Raw genomic sequence first — 20,415 nt, 5'->3', positions numbered from 1 at the left:
TTCTGCCTGTGTTTTTCTAAAGAGCTTTGGCTGTTTTCCTTCTTCAGGGGAGCTTCAATCCTCCCTTCAGGGAAGTCTTCATCTTGAACAACATCTCCTGGATCCAGTGCAGCTCTCTTGGCCTTCTGGCACAGACTTCAGCTTCTGGCCCTGGCCCTTGGGTCCTTCTGGCACAGACCCTTCCGTCGCCCACCAATCCTCGGGCCTTCTGACAGAGATTTGCAGGGAACATTGGTGTGGCCTCTGAGCCTTTGACTAGATCCTTTGGGTCTCCAGCACTCAGACAGACATTTTACACTCATATCTGACTCTAGCAAGCACTGAATAACACACCCAATTTTCAAATAAATTCTCCTCCCACCCCCACAAAATAAAAATGGTACTGGAATGCAAGGTGTGATTGAAAACTACCGCAACTATTCAAATTTCTAAAAATTCACTATGACAAAAGACACATCATCATTAGTGCCCCTCAGGATACTACTTCCATCACTTCAAACACTTCTCTCGTCATTCTTGCCCTTGTGAACAGGTCTGGAAGCGCTCTTTCCGAGTGTCACTGGCTGCACTGTCATGGCCAACTTGATGTCCTTCACTGAGTCAAAACATTCATCTTTCATAGATACCTTCACTTGGGGAGAAACCAAAAATCCTACAGTGTGAGCTCTGGGGAATACAGTAGACAAGGACACACAGTGATGTGTTTACAAAGCTGTCTTTCCACTGGCTGGCAGCACCATTCACTATATTTTTGATCATACATCATAAAGATCCCCACGGAACAGGGCTTCCAGAACTGCTTCAGAAAGTATAATTAAAAATATGCAAAATATTTTAAGAACACAATCACTTAATTTGAACAGATACAGAGCCATCTAGAGCCACCAAAACAGTAAAATACACATTTCATATACACAGGGCATTCATAGAAACAGGTGCTAAAGTAAATACAAACAAAGCCTCAAGAAACACTGAGTAAACAATAACACATGAACTATCTTTTTAACTAAAATGTAAAAAAATTATTATTGGATAGCTTTACAAGTAATGTATACATATGTGTATGAAATTAGAAAATATATAACAAAATAGCCTGAGGACAAGGAAAAAATAATGTAGAAATTACAATATTCTTCAAACTGAATGTCAAGAAAGCACATCAAAGTATGGGACAAAACAAGTTTATTAAAGTATTTACAGCTAAAAAGTAAATATATTTTAAAATTAGAAAGATAAAATAACTATGTTAAGCACCAGTCATAAATTTCTTTAAAGTGAAAGCCAAAGAAAATAAAAATAAAGAACAGAAATCTATTACATAAAGTTTATTTTAAGAAAGCTAGTTAGCACTGATCTTGTTTGACTCTGGTTTGTTAGATCGCTGTTTTGTTTTGTCTAATTTATTTGAATCTGATATGCTTAATAGTATCAAGTCTCAGAGTAAAGACAAGATTCAATAGGATGCCCATTCCGGTTTGATTATTAACTGCTTTTGAAGTCCTATAATGTCTCCAATGTTTTATTTTTATTAATATTGTTATGTACTGCTATGTTCAATTATACTATACCTATGTCTATGATATAGACGATTCTATTGAAGATAACAAGAGACATCATAGTAACCATTGTAGACTACCTTGTACTGTGGTTTTATATGACTTTTTCATTTCACGTTTTTTTTAGGAATTTGTTTTGTTTTGTCTTGCTTTGTGTTGTTTTTCCCTCTAATACAGAAAGGATAGATATACATGTAGTCTCATGCATGCATAGAAATTCTAAATAGTTTATGAGAACTGATTAACTGCAGTTAAGTATATTCTCCTTAGAAGCTGGAACAAAATAAGAATGATTTCTGTGATTGTTCAGCATAGTACTGAATGTCTTAACACTGAGAAAGAAAAGGTAGAAAGCACACTAACAGCAAAGGAAGAATGCTATGATTATTTACAGAAAGAAAAAGTCAAGGAAATATTGGAATTAATAAAAGAATTATTGAGGCAATAAACATATCATAACATTGTAGAAATCAAGAAAGCAGAAAGTAAACTAGTAGAGACCAGGTCTTGAGATAAGGGAAATACTGAGGCACTTTAACTACCAAAGAAAATCTGAACAAATAGAACATATTTGAGTTAGTTCGATACAAAATTTTTCCCTCCAGTATGACCAAAAATTCTTTATTGGGGGAGGTCTTTTTTATTAATTACATTGACTGGTACTTCATAGATATGAATAATGATCATATTCATCTCACAGGGAATTTGTACCTGTACACAATATAACTTGATTTTTTCCCATCCCATCCCCTTCCCTTCACATTCTCTTCCCCCTTATTTACAAAAACTTTGTTTCCATTTTTTTCTTCTTTCCTCGTTTTTTTCTTTTCCCTTCCTTCCTTACCCTCTCACCACTCCTTAGTTCCCCTTCCCACTTGAACAAAATTATTTTAAAGACTGCACAATTTTTAGAGGTCTACAAGCATTTTCATGTTTATATGGAAAAGTAAAACACACAAAATAGCCATGACTCACTCTTTATCCTACTGAGTATTAAGACAATTTAAAAAGTCACACACACAGAGAGAGAAACAGAGAGAGAGAGAGAGACACACACACAGAGAGAATGTCTTTTACAAGCGACAAAAACAAAACTCAATAGAGCAAAATAAATGGACTAGAAGCAGTTCTACGAATTTTGCTTTTATATAGGATATAAACAAGTGATTTAACTTTTTTTCACTATATTTCCCTAGAACATCTATAACATACCTTGGCTTTTTCTACAAATTTGTACTGTGGAAAAATCAGACCTCTGCTTCACAGTCAATTCAGTGTACTGGTTGCATTTGTTGCAATGAAAATTAGAGATGTTTAGCACCTGTAATTTGAGTAACTGACATGACACAGTAGAACCAAAGATGCTCAAATTTCAAAATAAGAGGTCTAGGTAAGGAGCAATGGAGCATTTGCAGGAAAATTCAAACAGATACACAATGAGAACAAACAGAGATGACTGACAGGCTACTCCCTACATTAGTGAACAAATGTTCCAAAATATTTCATTGAGACAAAATAGTTTCTTCAATATTACAGGGAGCACTGAAGTTCACGTCAGAGATATTAATTCACCAATATTATGGTTTATGCACTGTGTCAACTTGAGAAGTCTAGAAGCTTAACTAAGTGACTCAGCAGTTTACATCCTGGGTGCAGAGGACAAGCCATTACCATTCTAGGATAATGTTCATTGTGTCAATTTGAGAAGCTCAGAAGTTTAACTAAGTGATTCAGCAGGGGGCCAAAGTAGTAACTGCCTCAGCCTGCAAGAGGAAGGCACACAGATGTGTGAGTGCTATACCACCCCAGGGGAGCAGCCGCATACAACAAAAGGAAGCCGAGGAGGGAATGAATGCTGGTTCTTCAGTGCAGCTCCAGCCTTCACCTTCAGCTTGGATATCTTCTCCTGGCTTCTGGCACAGATTGTTCACTTTTTCCTGGGACTCTAGCATTCACCTTAGACCTTTCAGTCTTTGTCATACACTCTCTAGCCTTCCATTGTAGATTTTTCAGTGTTCCACGTTTAGACCCCTTGACCTCCTGACACAGACTTGCACAGAACACTGCAGTAAGCTCCAGACCTTGGGCTGGACCCTTCAACCTGCAGTGAGCAGACGCTCTCTCATTCAACTTTGTGGCTGACCATTGTAAGCCAATCTTTTAATTTCTTATACATTTGTATATTTGTGTTATATCTGTTTCTCTAGGAAACCCAGACTTATACAACCACTAAGTAGTGTAGGATTTTTGATAAGAAATGTCCTGTGTCTTTTTATGAGATTGCTGAAAAGTTTTTGGAGAGACTTGCACTTTCTAGGAAGAAAGAGTAGACATACTATTTCATGTTTTCCTACTAACTACAACTGAAGTCCTTAAGCATTACAGAAACATAAGAGACTCTGAAAGACAAAGAAAACATGGCAGACAGGTAGGGTCACTTATGATCAAGAAACAATGTGATAGATGATTGCCAGGGATTTCCAGCAGAAGCAGCTCACAAGCTGGAAACACCAGTAGGCACAGACAAAAGAATCAACAAAACAAAGCTGATTTTCTATAGCCAAAACACAGAAAAAGGCAGTTCAGTAAGAAAGATTTTTAAAACAACATTCTCCTTCAAGCAAACACATTTTTTGTTTTTGTCTTTTTTAAAGAGGGTAAAATTAAACATAAAGAAACAGAACAAAACATCATAAGATAACAATATAAGATAAAGATTTCCAAACAAGACAACTAGAAATCGTCACTGTCTATCATTTTGTCTCTTGTTTTCTTCCAAATAGTTGTCTATATCTTCACATACAATGAATTCCCACAAAACAAAATAGTATAGAACTGATGAGAGCAGGATGATGAAGGCATTTTAGGTCTTCAAGGCCAGATAATAAGGAAGTCAACAATGGCTGCCATAGTATCTCTCATTCTCTTCAAAATAGTTGTCCATACTTTCATGTATGCTGAAATTAAAAAAAACGAAACAGACTAAAATCACTCTGAACAAAGAGTAATAGTAGTGCTGGATTTTACAATATGACACTACAGAATCAGCACTCGGTACCTTAGTGTCTCTTTTTCTTCAAAGTAGCTTTTCATTTCATCACGCATTATATTATCAATTCTCATAAACTTTTTAGAAGTTCTACACATGCATGAGTCTCTACATGTGTACAAGCAAACACATTTGAACAAAGGCCCACTGAAAACTCTGGATTTCCACCCACAGCAAGACATAATGAGTTGCCTTACACCTGCCATGCCTGCCACAAGTGAGAATAGAGGGTGTGACTTTAGTTCTCAGTAGGCAGCAACAAGGCACCACATGCCCTCAGGGTCAGTAGAGACTCACAGTAATAGGATAACCTCTTCTTCCCTGTGGGAGCTGTAGCACAGGATACCTAATCCAGAGTGGAGATTTTCATCTGTTCCCAACAGTAATGAATTAATCCCCGTCATCAGGTCAGCAGTGGACTGGTAGGGAGCTAGTCCTTACATCTGCACCCAGCCACACAAGGAGAACTTCACTGGGGAGACAAAATACAGGGCACTAGGAAGCCAGGTAAAGGGAAATTTAAACAAGACCCAGGTTTTCATAACATAATGCTCAAACTGTCTTAAGTTTCATTCCAGTAACCAAGAACAGTTCATACTAAATGAAAGAAGATAAGACTAAATGTCAACATAGAAAGAAGAGAGATGTCAGAATGATTTGGCAATTATTTTTAAGTAACCATTTAAAAATGCTTCAACAGACAATTACAGACATGCTTGAAACAAATGAAAAAATAGTCTCAGCAAAGAAATAGAGATGCAAAGGAGAGCTAAATGGAAATTTAGAATTGGAAAACACAGTAACTGAAATTCAAAAAATTGATAGATATGCTCAAGAGCAGAAGGGAAGTTAGAGGAACAAATAGTGAACTCGATAATGGAACTACAACATCGCTCCCTGTTGGAAGCAGGTGTGGCTCAGCAGCGAAACACTTGTCCAACATGAGTGAGTTCAATACTCAGCACCAAAAAATATGTATATATATTCCTGCATCTCAACAAGACAAAAAAGAAAAGGAGGATACAGAGGAGAAAACAGCAGCCCTCAAGGACTCAAGGGACTGTAACAAAAACAACAACAAAAAAACCCCTTATATTTATCTTCCTGGAATCCCAGAGAAGGAAAGAAAGAAGAAAATTGCTCAAAGAAATAATGGCCTAAGAATAAAAAATGTGGCAGAATATAAAAGCTTACAAATTTAAGAACCTAGATGAACCCCAAATACGATGAATCCAAAGAAATCCACTTAAACTTCTGTAAACTCAAGACAAAATTATTGAAAGCAGAAAAAGAGAAACACAACCTTAGATGTATGGATTTTTCATCAAAAAAACAGGAAGACCAGAAGAAAGTTGTTATGGTTTGTGTCTAGATGTTCCCCTAAAGCCTCATGCAATCATAGGAGACAGGCTTTTCCGAAGTAGCTAAATCTAGAGTTTGTGAGTGATTATGGTCCAATCTGGGATTAAGAGTGTGAGCGCTACCCTTGCCTACAATATAGGGGGCAGAAACAGTCTTTTCTCACCCTTTTGCTCTTGTTAATTTTCCTGTCTTCTGTTGCCATGAACTGTTACTCCTCTCCTATGTGCCAATCTACCTTAACGCCAGCCAATTATGGATTGAATCCTCTACAAACTGTGAGCTAAATAAATCTTTCCCCTTTTAACTTTGAGTGTCCAGTATTTTGCCTCAGCAACAAGAAAAAAGCAACTAAGACAGAAGTTGCTACCAGAAGTGGGGTCATTGCTGTGACATTAACTGGCCATGTGGCTCAAGAGCCTTTGGAACTGGCTAGTAGGAAGGGGAAGAGATAGAAAAGGTTTGAAGATGCTGGCTGCAAAACTAGAGCTGAAACACTTTAGGCTGTACTATATGGGAGATTCTAGCTGAAAGAAATCCTGCCAGTAAAAACCAGCCTCGCATTGGTTGGTGGACTACAGATGATGTGTGTTATAGCCTGGAAGAAAGTTTGTCTGCATTTTGCTCAAGTCCAGAATCTTTACCTGAGATTGCAAATAAAGGTGGCAGACTAATTAACCTGGCAAAAGAAATTTCGAGGCAGTCAAATATTGAGGTGGTGGCATGGCTATTGTTAAGGGTTTTTCACCAGATCCATGTGGAGAATAAAGATAAAAGAACCCAGCAGAATGATTTAAAACATGTGAAAATGGCCAGAAAGGAACCTCAAGTAAAACTGTGGACTACAAAGATAGAGCAGAGGAGATCTTGATTGCTGAGAAGGAACAAGAGAATAGAAAAGATAACCTGAGGGTATCACAAGAACCAGCAAGGCTCTGTCATTCTCAGTCTCAAAATTGCAAAAATAAAGACTTTGATTTGAGAAGAACACCACAAAGCACCATGTTACAGAATGGCACCAGCCTAGAGAATTAGTTCCTCAAAATTGAATTCAGAGTGCTCAGTGATCCAGGCACTGAACCTCAACAACCAAAAGATCAGGAAGCCTGGCTACTGCTCCAAATGGCAGTGCACCTTGGTATCATCTGTGTGGTGCTGGTATTAGGTGCATACAGAATAGAATTTTAAGGTCAAAAATGCTTCCACCAAGATTTCAGAAGTAAGCCTGTGAGATCAGGAAGTGTGTCTCTGGGAGGGCAGTGTAAGCCAAAGGTGCAGTGGAGACCCCAGAAGTCTGGAAAAGCCAGAAAAATGTATCACTGAAGGGAAACTGTAAGGAGGGAGCAGAGCAGGCCCAAGAGAGAAGCCATAGCAGCTACAACTACCAGAACTTCCATAGAGGTGGAGCCATCCAAGCCATTTAGAGTTTACTTGTTGACACAAATTGCCTCAAATGCTGCACATGGAAGCACATGACTTAATGTTTGCCCTGCTGAGTTTTAGACTTGCTTGGTCCCATTCTTTTGTATCTCCCCATTTGTAAATTTTGAATATTTATCTTGTGCCATTGAATGTTGAAAATGTTTATATTTCTTTTTCTTTGCACAGAGACTCACAGATAAAGAGGATTACAACTCAGAGGAGTCTTCAGCAATGCTGAAACTGTTAGGACTTTGGTAACTCTTAGAGATGGACCAAATACCTTTTGGAATTTGGAGTTTTCATCAATGCTGAAACTGTTAGGACTTTGGTAACTCCTACAGATGGACCAAGTGCCTTTTGCATGAAGTGATGTACATGAGTCTTTGGGGAGGCCAGGGGCAAAATGTTATAGTTTGCATCTGTATGCCCCTCAAAGCCGCATGCAGTCATGGGGGCAGGCTTTTCAGAGGAAGCTGAATCTAGAGTTTTTGATTGATTCGTGGTTCAATGCTGGGATTGAGGGTGTGAGTACTACACCCACCCTATGTAGGGCAGCTTACCTACAAAATAAGGGACAGAAAAAGTCTTGTCTTACCTTTTTGATCTTGTTGATTTTGCTGTTATCCACCACCATGAACTGTTGCCCCTCTACTATGTGCCACCATACTTTGGAGTCAACTGATTATGGACTGAAACCTCTACAAACTGTGAACTAAATAAATTTTTCTCCTTTTAAACGTAAGGTGTTGGGTATTTTGTCTGAGCAATAAGAGAAAAGTAACTAAGATGGAAGTAGAATAATATCTCCTCGTGTGTACAAAGAACTGTTAACGCACAATCTATAACCAGTGAAAATATCCTTCAGGCATGAAGGAAAAGCTGGAAGAATAACATGACAGAAACATACGCAAAGTTATCACTGAAGGCTCATCCTAAAAAAAAAAATGCCTAAGAAAGTCTAACAAAAAATGCACAACTTTTTGTTAATATTAAAAGAAGCTTAGAACATTAAGAAAGGAATGAGAAGGTGGGCTTGGTGGCAAATAATTCCAGCACCCCAGAGGCTGAGCCCGAAAGATCATGTGTTCAAGGCCAGCTGGGGCTACCCGAGGCCATGCTGGACCCCATGGTGAGCCCCTGTCTCAAAAGAAAAACAAAGCAAAACAAAACAAAACAAGAAGAGAGACCAGGGAGGTGAGGGAAGGGAGATAATATGGTAAACAAAAATGGGATAACTGTAAATACAATGGACTTTTTTCCCATCTTGAGTTTTCTAAATTATATTCAATAGGTGAAGCACAAATTAAAATACTATCTGGATGCTGTACTAAATGTATGGAGAGAAAATATTTAAAATGCTTATGTTAAAAGTGGAGGAGAGTGAAGGGACAAAAGGGGCGGAAGGCTTCTGCTCTTCCCTCTAACTGCTCAGATGACTTTAGAGACTGTGCTGGATTGGGTAAATATGATGCAACACCTAGAGTATCAATAAAAATTACACAGGGACATACAAACACCAGCGATACATCAAAATAGAATCTAAGGACTGTACCAGTAACACCCCAAAAAAGGAAACACAAAGGTAAAAATCAGGAAGACACAGAATCCAAAAGATGCTGCTTCTATGGCTGTGAAAGATGAGAGCATCTGGCCTTTCCCACAGATTCTAGAGCTGACGTCTGAGGTCAGCTTCCAGCCGTGGGACACAGTGCTTCCCAGGGCTGAGGACTACAGCACAGTACAACCAAGGGCTAGCATTTTGGCTAGCTTCCCATCACTGAGCACAATTCAGCCAGGCCTAATTTCACTGATTCCTATCCCCCTTCCCACAGCTTTTGCAGAGAAGACAAAACTGTGCTGGACCAAGTCATCTCTGTGCCCCAGGACAACCCAAGGCCCTTGGACATGGCAGAAAAGCACTCTGTCCTCCATATGCACTCTCCATACTGAGAGGGGCTAGAGAGTCTCCTTTTTCTCAACTGTGTAGGAATAAGGGGTACAACAATTATAGACAAAGCACTACGGATATGCTGTGGATCACCCACACAAGCTATAAATCCAGTCAGCATCAGGGAAAGTCAGGGTTTCAAAAATGGCTATTTTAGAATCCAACTTCAAGCAGATGTTTTTAATGGCAGACGGAATTCACAAACTTTCCATTTCCTTCACTGTGCCAGGTTAAGGACAGAATGGTAATTAGCACTTAAAGTTGACCTCTTATACTCCAGCCACACAATCTGCTTCCAACTTTTAAAAGCCAAAATCTTTTCTATGTTTTCTACTGTTCTACTGAAATTCATTAAAAGTAAGAGATTTGGAAATCCTTTGCAAACAGAAAAAAGAGGTGAGTGAACGTGGGTACAAGGCTTCCTTCCGTCTCGTTGAGCTCTGAGCCTCCTGGCTGCCCACAGGAAACATCCTATCAGGTAGGATACAAAGATGGAAGTCGGCATAAAATCTCAAATTTTTCTGTGGTACAGGGACCAACATTATTAGTGCTTTTTAGAACACTAATTTTAAAAAATAAGTATGATTTTTCAAATTACTAGTCAAAACATTTAGATTTTTTAAAAAGACATTTCACATGTTTGTATCTTTAGTGCTTTTTCTTTTGTGGCAGAAATGTTAACTCTGGCACACTGAGGATATGGCTGGAGCACATCTGTGTCCACGGAAGCAACATCCAGCTCCTCAGCCCCACCTCTGCACCCATTTGTCCTTCATCCCTTCTCTACCCACTCCTCCAATGCCAATCAAGGAAAGATGTAGCTGAACGGATTGCTGCGGAAAGCATTCATCAAGGAAGAAATGGTCCACTCCTTGGGTCATGGGAAAGATGTACTGTGCAAGGAGCAAGCTATTCATGGTTTCATAATATTCAGGACAGAATGGCAGGGCCAACAAGAAAGATGAGGCCATGTCGCCCAAGAGTTTCAGGATAATAAGTATTAGAAATGATAGGATACTTTAATAATGATTATAATAGCTCATGTTCTTAGATTCCCACAGACGCTTATGAGAGCTGAACATTGAATCTAGTCCATATTCTGCTTAGATAAGCCCCAACCTTGCCCTTAGAGTGGAGAGAAAAGTTAAATATAATGCACTGTGTGGAAGCTAACAGTCACTTGGAAAAAGATGAGGATGGGCTAAAGCCACAGAGAGATCAGTTGTGTCTGAGACACTTTTAGTACAAAATTCAATACAATATAAACAAAGCTAAACTTTACTTTCACTCACAGAAACTATGTCTCAATGCTGGCATCCTGAGCTCAGATTACTATGGATACATTTTATTCTATGTGGCTGAGATACACAGGTGACATCTAGCTAATATGCCACAGGATGTCCACAGGTAGCAGCCCAGTGCAGGTCACAAACTCCCCTCCCTCCCTCTTCCTACCTTTTCCCAAAAGTGTTCGGTGCCTCCACATAGCAGATCGCATTCGGACACGGGTCAGGCACAGTTCCTCGCTTCTGCACTTGCTTCATGTAATAGTTAACAAGCCCTGGTAAGGCAAATTCATTTCTTCTACAACAAGAAAACAGTACTAAAGTTAAAAATTAACACCCCAAGTAAATGGTACCAAAATTAAAAATTAATATCCAGGTTTCAACAGCAGAGTCCAAAAAATTCAGAATTTTTTCATTTATAATATGAGGCAGATTAGTCACTACCCACCAGATTAAAGTGACTGGAAATATTAGATATGTCACAGGCTTTTAAAAAGCCAAAAGATTATTCATTCAGAGGTTGTGTGTACATGTAAAGCAAGAACTTAATTTTATTTTTCTTCTTAGAAAGAGTCAGTTAGGATCCGAGACAGTCATCTAGAACGGTGTGTAAGCATACAGACCTGATGCTAAACTGCCTGAACTGAAACTCCGGCTTCACACCCTTCAGATTAGCCGTCTCTCTGCAGATGCACCTGAGTTTCTTGTTGGTAAAGTGATGATAAAATATTCATACAGTTGTTACAAGATCAAAACAGTATATACTTCAAATAGTGAAGTTCTGGACATAGCAAGTGTTAGATAAGTATTAGCTATCACTGTTGTTACTGTGTTATTACATGTCAGCATATTCAGATAACCTCTCTGTCACACAAGCTTTAAGTGGCTAATGGGTTTGAGAGCTTCTATTCCAATAGTCCTTCTGTTCTTGTGCCATTACCGGGTACTTTAATTGTTACACATTTATAATAGAGCTTTGTCCCTTAAATTTTGGTCTCTCATCCTTTTTCTTCTTTTCCAAATTGTTTTATATATTCATAGATGCTGGAATTTTTCCTTGAATTGCATTATAGATGAGGTTGAAAGGAAACACAGCCTTTATAATGCTGCTGTTCGGGTCAAAGACGCAGCCTCCTCCCACTTGTTCAGATCTTTTATGTGTTCCCCAACGGCACATTAAATATTTCTCTGTAAAACTCATTCATCTGTCCTAGTTTATTGTACTGGGCTAGGCATTATATTTGCTCTTTAATAAGAGAAATAATAAGAAAAAATACTATTGTTTATAAATGTGTCCTAATTCAAACAGATTTTGTGGCCTTTATTACACTTTTATTACTGGTATTGAGTTTATTACTTTTTATATCTGCCAAAATGATTATATTATTGTTTTCTTTTATTATGTTAATACAGTAAGTTAAACTTATTTTTGAATGTTAAATTTGTTTTGTGATTGATAGAGTTCATATCCAGTCATGTGGCTAAATTCTTAGTTCTAAACATTTTTACAAATATTCTATGTAATATTTGCATCCACTTCCTTTCTAACTTTCACATTCACTTTCTATTACATCGAATGAGCTATTATTATACTGAATATTAAATAGCCAAAATAAACCCCTGTTAAAAATACAAAACACTATTCTTACCTTACGTCAGCCCCTTACAGGGGAGGGTTGATGAGTTTGATTATATCTGATGATAGATCCCAGAGAAGGTACTTGTATCTGGCAAAGAATATGTAGGCTGAACTTCCTGCAAAAGAACAAGAAAATATGGGTTACCCTGCAGAAGACTGGCAAGGGAATTAGATACACAAGCCCTTAGCAGGCCGAAGAAGTGCTCAACTTTATTAGCAAACATAAAAGGCTAAACTAAAGTAACAATGAAGTACTTTGTATGCATCATTTTAACACAATTTTTACATAGCAGAGTTCTACTCAGCCATCAAGGGTAAACTGGAGACATGCATAGCTAAGTAGATGCATCCTGAGGTCACACTCCTAAGTGAGACAAGCCAGATGCACATGTGTAAACATCATGTTGCTTACTGAGCATGAGAAACTGAAAGTGTACGTAAGGGCAAAAATGTATAACAGACATTGTGAAACAGGAAGAAAATGTTCACATGGGAAGGGGGGGAGGAAGAAAGAAAGGAAGGAAAAAGAAACAAGAAAAGAAGAAAAATGGAAACAAAAACCTTTTTTAAACGAGGGGACGAGGACTGAAGTGGGGGGGAGATAAGGTGAAAACTAAGATACAGTATGTACAGGTGGAAAGTCCCTGTGATGGACATGATCGTTATGTTATCTGAACTGTACCAATAAACTTAATTTAAAAAGAATATGCCACGAGAAAAACAAGGACAGGAGGAAAAAACAGAAGGAGGAAGGAAGGAAAGAGAGCGAACCACAGAATCAGTTCTGTGGAGCAAACAAAGTATTCACTGGAAGAACCCACAGTGCAAAGAACTGGCAAGACACTTAAAAGCCTTCACGTCCCCGGGTGGGAAGCATCTGACACTCGTGCCCACATGCCACCCTAATGCACTTGGCCTGTTCAGCTGCTTTACCAACCCTGAGCATATTGCAGTATTTTGCTCTCTGAAAAAATTTTAGAAAATTTTTGAACTGATTTATAAGTTGGTAAATGATATATGTAGTGATACACTGAATGTTTAAATAAAAATTATTATTGTAAAAGATACATCTCCATTAACCTACCTCAAAACCCTAGCCCTCATTTGAGTCACATTTATTCCACTGTTCTTATCACTTTCAAAAACAGCTCTGGAATCCTCTTTCACGAAGGTCTTTTCATGACTACCTGGATGTCCTGAATTGCTTCAAAGCATTACACCAACTTCTGTCAAATAACTTTATGGTGCGTCCTGATCTGTCTTATTCATTGGATGTCATACCATCCAACTCCTGGCTCTTCCGCAAGCCAAAATGACCACGAAATGTAAACATCTTGAATGAGCTCCAGCCCCCGAGGCAGCCACGGGTGCACAACTGAAGACATTCGCTGCAGAGTACTCCGGAGCTGCTGTAGAAGCAGCCCGAAGGATGGACTCCTGTGTCTGAAGTAAGGGAGAGGATTCTGAGGGAGATTCGTGGCAACGCATCGTTTACCGTGTTAATTTTTAAAATGCAACGTTCCTCCTGGGCTTGGTGGCACAGGACCATAACCCTAGCATTCTGGGAGGCTGAGGCAAGAAGACTGCCAGCCAGTTCAAGCCCACCCTGAGCAACTTAGCCAGTAAGTGAGATTCATCTCAAAAATTAAAACACGGGTTGAGGGTGTTGCTCAGTGTAAAGAGCCAGGGTTCAATCCCAGGACCACACAAAACTAATCACGGTATCTTTTGTTCGTATCTCAGATTTTAGGCGAACTTCAAGTTTGCTGACTCACCGGATGGTCTAATTTCGGCCACCATGCCCTTCCTTTAAGCATCTGCACCAGGTGTACTGAGGCTTCCCTGGGCGAATGCGACCCCAAGAAGGGCAGCTTCCCTAATCTTCTCACCTCCAAAAGAAAAGCCAACTCACTGAATCGTCTCATTTCCCTACAGTCAGCTTCGGGCTCATAACAGGAAAACTGGTCATCCAGCTGTCGTTAACCTCTGGAAAACGCACGTGTGAGCAGAAGAGACTTGGGAGCTGAGTGGCTGATGGCTCAGCAGGGGAAGAGGCAGCAGCATCCCCCAGGGTGAGGAGTCCAGGCCGGAGTGCAGGACCCTCCGGAGTGCAGCCCAGCTGTCTCTCAGGGAGGCCACTCCCAGGGCTGCCTGGCCTTTCTGCAGGAGGCAGGAGGCCTGAGGAGGTCGGGTGTGCCTGCCTGGCTCACCTGCATGGGTTCCTGGCTCTGCCTCCAGCTCCTACCTCCCGGGACGCGGCTTCTCTCAGAGCTGCGTGTGGGGATAGGAACGGGAAAAGCCAGGCCGCCCGCAGCAGTCCATCCTGGCCAAGTGGGCGCTGGGAATTGCAGCGTGGACGGTCCTCGGCTTGGGGAGCACCCTGGGGAGGCCTCTGCTCTGCTGCACCGCAGGCAGCGTGCGATAGGAACCGCCAGCTGCAGCTCCTAAGGAGGAGGCCTGCAGCTCAGGACCATGCGCCACCTGGAAGCACCTGTGCCCCCAGCCCTTCCACTTCCTGTGGTCCCCGAGGAACGCCCAGCGGGAGACCTGGCCTATGGGGGAGGCCAGCAGGCCAGCCCTCAGGCTGTAGTGGACAGGGAAAGGGCAGGCGCTGCGGGGGCAGCTGCGGTTCTTCGTGGACAAGTTGCTTGCCCATGGAGTAAGAAGACTGGCCGAAAGACGTCTGAAGATTTTCCAGAATGTGCCTGTCTTGTGGGTCCCCACTTCCCGTCAGCCAGGTCGCCCCTGCTCAGTGGCTCCCCAGGAGAACCATGGCGGCACAAGGCGCCGACACCCAGACCTGCCTGCGTTAGCGCTGGATACACAGCTGCCACTGCCTTCTCCCCACATGTGGTTCAGTTTACTCCATGGTTCCTAAAACGGCCCCACTATTGGTTGTTTTGCCTAGCAGGCCTCTTCAAATGCAAACTTTCTGGATGTAATAAGAGCACTGTCAGTCATTCATGATGAAGTGTGAATCAGTTCAGAGAAGAGGCTCTAGGTGGGAATATTCTGGAGGTGGGAGCCATCATAGGATGACTTCAGGAATCTGGAGAGTGATTAGAACTCCTGTGCCTGGAGAACTGGAGTGGGGAGAGGAAAGGTGAGGAACAGGCAGTCAGGAGGTGAAGAGGCAGAAGTGCTCTTCACTGTCCTGCTCACATCCACCCCTCGGACAGCGCCTGTGTGAGGAGGCCTTTGAGGGCAGATGTCCGATCCGCAGGAGGCAGCACCTGGCAGAGCTGGTCTACAGATCCACAGGCATTCTCAGTTTCTTCCTGCCCAGCTAAGGAGGAGCCCTCTGAATTCCTTGTCAGGAAGCCATGGTCCTGTTCTCCCCACCTGCCAACCAAACAAAGACATGCCTCAAACTGTAGCTGCCCGGGTAGGTGGAGGTGAGAGGGATTCTGGACCAGGGTTCACCCTTACACAGTTGGTTGGAGAGATTTTTTCCATATATTCTACAACGAGCATAATACAAATGGGTTTTTAGATGACTGTTGGTTCGAGCTGAGTTTTTGTTAACTGTGTGAGAGGCTGAGACAGAGATCATGCCCTTGGGCAGTATTTCTGCTCTATGAAGAAATTTGCCAGATGTGGGTTGTGTTTCGCCCTGAAGCCTTTGTAGACCCTCCCAGTCTAGCAAATGAATAGCAGTTTAATTTTTTACCTCCCTTTGGCTACTAAGAAGTAATATTCCATGACAATCTATTACAGTATCTGTGGAAAGTGTTCAGAGGTGTGTCTTTCTGCAGTTCAAGTTTCTATTAAGATTCTGTGGCTCCCAGATGACAGAAACAACAAGCCATGTGTAGGGAGTGCCCTTCCTGAGGTGCAAGGTGCAGAAGGCCTCTGCCACTGCCAGCCTCACAGTGGCAGGTAGCCCGAGGATTTTTAACTCTAGAGAATTTGTTGGCCCAAAGGAAAAAACAGGGTATGCACATGCCTGTAATCCTTGCACTTGGGACGGTGAGGCAGGAGGATCATTGCAAGTTCCAGGCCAGTCTCAGAAAGACCAAAAAAAAAAAAAAAAAAAAGTAAAAGAAAAAAACAGCGGGTGGCACCTCAGAATATCTGGCAGGGAGTGGGAGTTGGTAGCACCCATTCTCTAAACTGAGATCAAAGTGCTTCGCATTTAGCACATTGGTAAGTAATGATATCTTGCAGATTTTTATCTCAAACTTTGATAGATGAGGCTGCTTTAGAGACTTAGGAAGAATGCTTTCAATATTTGGGAAGAAAATTTTACAAACTCCAGACCCTGACCATTGTGATGATAGCTACAAGCAAACCTAACCACAGTTCCTCTTCCTTGTCCAAAGCAAGATGAAGCGTTTGCCTTTTATTTGCAGAAATCAAGCAGCAGTGAGATTTTATTATGGAAGGAAAGGCCTAGAAGAACCGCGCATAGCTTTGACTTCGCCATACCCTCTCTGTAGTGCAGGACCTTGTGTGTCTGTGGGATAGTCAAGTGCTGTCATCAGTCCTACTTTGCTGTGATCTCCTGCCTACTTTTTCACAAAGATCCGTTTGTTTGCAGGGTCTGGAACTGAAGTTAGTGGGAAGTGGGTAATCTGTGGGATGGGTCAGAAAAACAGCACTGCAAGGCTATTCTCTTCATATAATTCTATATGGACACTGTGGCCAGTTTCTGCAGGGCTCAAACTTTCCAAGGAGCTATTCCAGTATATTTGGGTTTCACAAATAAGACTAAGACCTGAGGACACCATCTTCATTGCTGAAGATTCCTTTTGGTGAACTTTTCTGCAGTGGTCTTTTAGGTCTCATTGTGCCTGCTCCCTACCTCTGCTGAGGGAGCAGTTTCATCAGCCAATCAGTCACTCCATTCACTGAATCACAAATTACTATGAGACGAATACTCATGCAATGCGTACTAACTTCCAGTGAGTTGAAAACCAGATGTAATTCCCATAAAAGAACAGAAGAAAGAAACCCAGAATTAGTTAATTATAGAAAAGAGCTCAGAGAACCTCTCAACACCCTCCAGTTGATATCAAAAAGCATCCAGTAATCAAACACTAAGCCCTCTATGCCTTAGGGTTAATGAAGTAAAGCAGCATTTCTGCTGCTCATATCAAGAGGAGAATAATGTTCTGGTAACAACTGCAGATCTGCAAAACCCAAACGCCAAAGGAGTGCTATGCGCACATACTGAAATTGGTCTACGCTTGATGGAATAAAAAATATTGCAAGATCTTCTGTGTATTGCCACAGGAGGCCATACCCTTGTGTAGGAGAAGCCATTAAACACTGCAAAGAGAAAAACCAACATCATGGGAAAATTTCCGGGAAAAAAGCCTCAAAAGATAACAGAAGTGGAAGCTGCATCGCTGTGAGGGAAAAGAAGTACAAGCCCCAGCTGATCTGAGTTGCTTTCGTTTGCTCCTGAGGTACACACTGACCCCATAATCAGGGGCACAATGTGAGTGCAAAGCCAGGCACCAGCTTCCCTTCCTAGGCTCATGGTTTGCCAAGGCTCGGCATCCTTTCCTGACAGCTTTCACACTTCACAAGGAACTTGTTTTAAGTTTTACTTTCGGACTGGGGATTTAGCTCAGCGGCATAAGCGCCTGCCTTGCAAGCAGGCAGTTGTGAGTTCGATCCCTGGTACTGATAAAAAGGAAAAAGACCAAGCAAACAACAACAACAACAACAAAACCCTGCTAAGTTTTACTTTCTGCCCTTCCATTCTAGTATATCTAAGAAAAGAACAGGAAAAAGTATATAGCTAAAATGTTGCTGATCACATCCCAAGGCAAAAATAGAAAGTTAATTCAAAATATTAGTCTTAGTAGAGTATGATCAATATTCTGGTCATGGAATGGAACTACATTTTTTGACAAATCTCTCCTATACACAGGGGACAGGAAAAGATTCAAGATTTTCAAACTGAGTTCTTATGAAACCCAAGTTACAGTTCCTGTGTTTGAATAGAGTTTAATTTTATAAATATTTTAAAATAATTTAAATATTTCTAAAATTGCAGCTTAATGCCATTGATTATAGAGTAGATTTTGAAACATTAAAAGTCAATAACCCTGTATTTTGTTAGGCTGGATTATATTCAAGGTAGAAATACTTCACAGCACATATTTTTCAGGAAAAGGATTTTCAATTAGTGAGTTGAATTGTTCAATAAACTTTTTATGTCCTTATAATAGCCAACAACTAATGGAGTGTTTACTAAATGTCAACAAACTAAGCTAAGTTTAACATTCACAACCCTATGCAATAAACACTATTAACCTCATTTTCTGGTTCAGTCAAAGCTTAAAGAGCAAACAAAGGGCCTACGAAAACAGTGAAGCCAGGGTTGGCACCTCAAAGCTGGTGGTGGAGGCCAAGCTCTTGGTGGCTGACATTCTGCCCACAGGGATCCGTAGGACATAATTCAAGAGTGGGGACACAGACTAGATGAACAGCACCAGTCTATAGTCCAGGAAATACAATGATGTCTTTGCTCCTAGCTAATAATCTGCTCAAAGCTAGATTTTAAAAACTTCAGTATTTTCCATGAAACAAATCCCTTTCAGCTCTCAGAAAAAGCACAAATTACTTTGCCCCCCATGCATGCTAGCTGTGAAGAAAATAAAATAATTATTGTAACTTGCAATTCTTTGGAATTTTTTATTCTTTTGTTAGGCATTAAGTTCACGTTATTTATGTCCAAGATTGTTTGTTGTTATTGCTTAAAAATGAGCCATTTTGAATTGCACCCAACTTCAAGATCTTCAGTAAGGAAATATTCCTGACTTGAGTATTTATTATACTTCACATAATAATAATATGGAAAATCATACATATCTAATATATATAAATAATATATGCTGCCGATTGAACCCAATGCCTCATGCATGATAGGTGTGTGCTCTACCACGAAGCTGCACCTCCAGCCAGGTCTGAGAAATTATATTTTTAAAAATAAAATAGTCAGATGGAGTCTCAGGTTCGGTAAGGAAGATGGCGGCTTGCTAGGTAGCTGGGTGGAAAACCTCTCTGGGAAAAACAACTCAGACGCTGGAATTTGACAACATGGAGATGGCTGGATGAGTGGAGAGGGATTCTCACAACCCCAGGAGGAAACTGAAGGAAAAAGAAAAATAGGAAGAGGAAGGAAAAACATGGGTGGAGGGCTGGAGCCAGATGCATTCACTGAGACTGGTCCTGCACTGTTCTAGGAGCGCCATGGAGTCACACAATCCATGGTCGTGCTGAAGCTGTGGCTGCCGATAACGGGAGTTAGTGAGTTCCAGGCCCTTGGTGGGAGGATGCGGCCCAGCATGGGGTGGAGCCAAGGTGGAGAACTGCATTAATTCTCAGTGAGTGCCGGAAATTGGGTCACACGGTAGGTGTGGCTGGCTGGAAGACATCTTTCAGTGAGGCAGAGCCCGGTGCCACGGTGGTGAAAGTCAGCTGCCCCTGGCCCAGACAGGACTGGTGGGATCAGTTTGGGCTGAGTCATGCCCCTGTTGGGACCCAATAGCCAGGGACGAAACTGTCTCGACCCTGTGACATCTGACACAGCACAGCCTAAGTTGCTGAAGGCACTTGCCAGTTGACTGGCTCAGAGAAGAGTGGTTAGCTCACAGTCCCTACATGCAATTTAGATAATAGCAAACCGGAGAAGGCAGCAAGCCCCATCCAGCATACTTCAGAATCTGTAGGCAATACAGAAAGGGCCTGAGACCTGTACCACACACCTGTCTGAAAGAAACCAGAAACATGACAAGAAAAAAGTAAGAGAAAACATCCAGCCGCTGACCCTGGGAAAATAAGCCCAGGAGAAGTAAATACAGAAGAGAACCAGTGCAGCAATCATGCCATATTCGCCATAACATCAGCGAACATAAAGAAACATCTTCGTGATGAACTTAAAACTGGAATTCTAATCCAAGTCAGGCAAGATATAAAAATATTAATTAAAGAAATGCTGAGCACCTCTCAAGAAAACACCGATGGAAGAATGGAGGAACCCAGAAAAGGAAGAGAAACCTTTGGTGAAGAATATAAACAAAATCTAGAATACATGAAACAGATCCAAAGAGATTACCAGGAAACTAGAAACTCCATTGAAAGGTGGCAAAATGCCTTCACAGAAACTAAAGTTAGCCTTTTGAAACTTGAAGAGAGATTTA

At 41.1% G+C, this 20,415-nt stretch overlaps 1 long non-coding RNA gene across 2 annotated transcripts; it reads right to left on the bottom strand.

The window, feature by feature from the left end:
- Positions 1-1,165: 1,165 nt before the first annotated feature.
- LOC106025750 (uncharacterized) lies at positions 1,166-17,497 on the bottom strand. Of its 2 annotated transcripts, XR_010050300.1 has the most exons (5): positions 14,470-17,497; positions 12,270-12,375; positions 10,790-10,918; positions 4,903-5,077; positions 1,166-4,513 (listed from the first exon to the last, which is right to left on the bottom strand). It is a non-coding gene; the product is annotated as an uncharacterized LOC106025750 (long non-coding RNA). The 2 variants fall into 2 exon arrangements; XR_010050299.1 differs by lacking the exon at positions 4,903-5,077 and having other exon boundaries at positions 14,470-16,577.
- Between the last annotated feature and the right edge of the window lie 2,918 nt (positions 17,498-20,415).

Source organism: Cavia porcellus, unplaced genomic scaffold (assembly GCF_034190915.1).
Source record: "Cavia porcellus strain 051 isolate PalLab524CR breed Dunkin Hartley unplaced genomic scaffold, mCavPor4.1 scaffold_10, whole genome shotgun sequence".
Taxonomy (NCBI): Eukaryota; Metazoa; Chordata; class Mammalia; order Rodentia; family Caviidae; genus Cavia; species Cavia porcellus.
The sequence above is the reverse complement of the archived record's forward strand: the minus strand, read 5'-3'. Positions and strand labels throughout refer to the sequence as shown.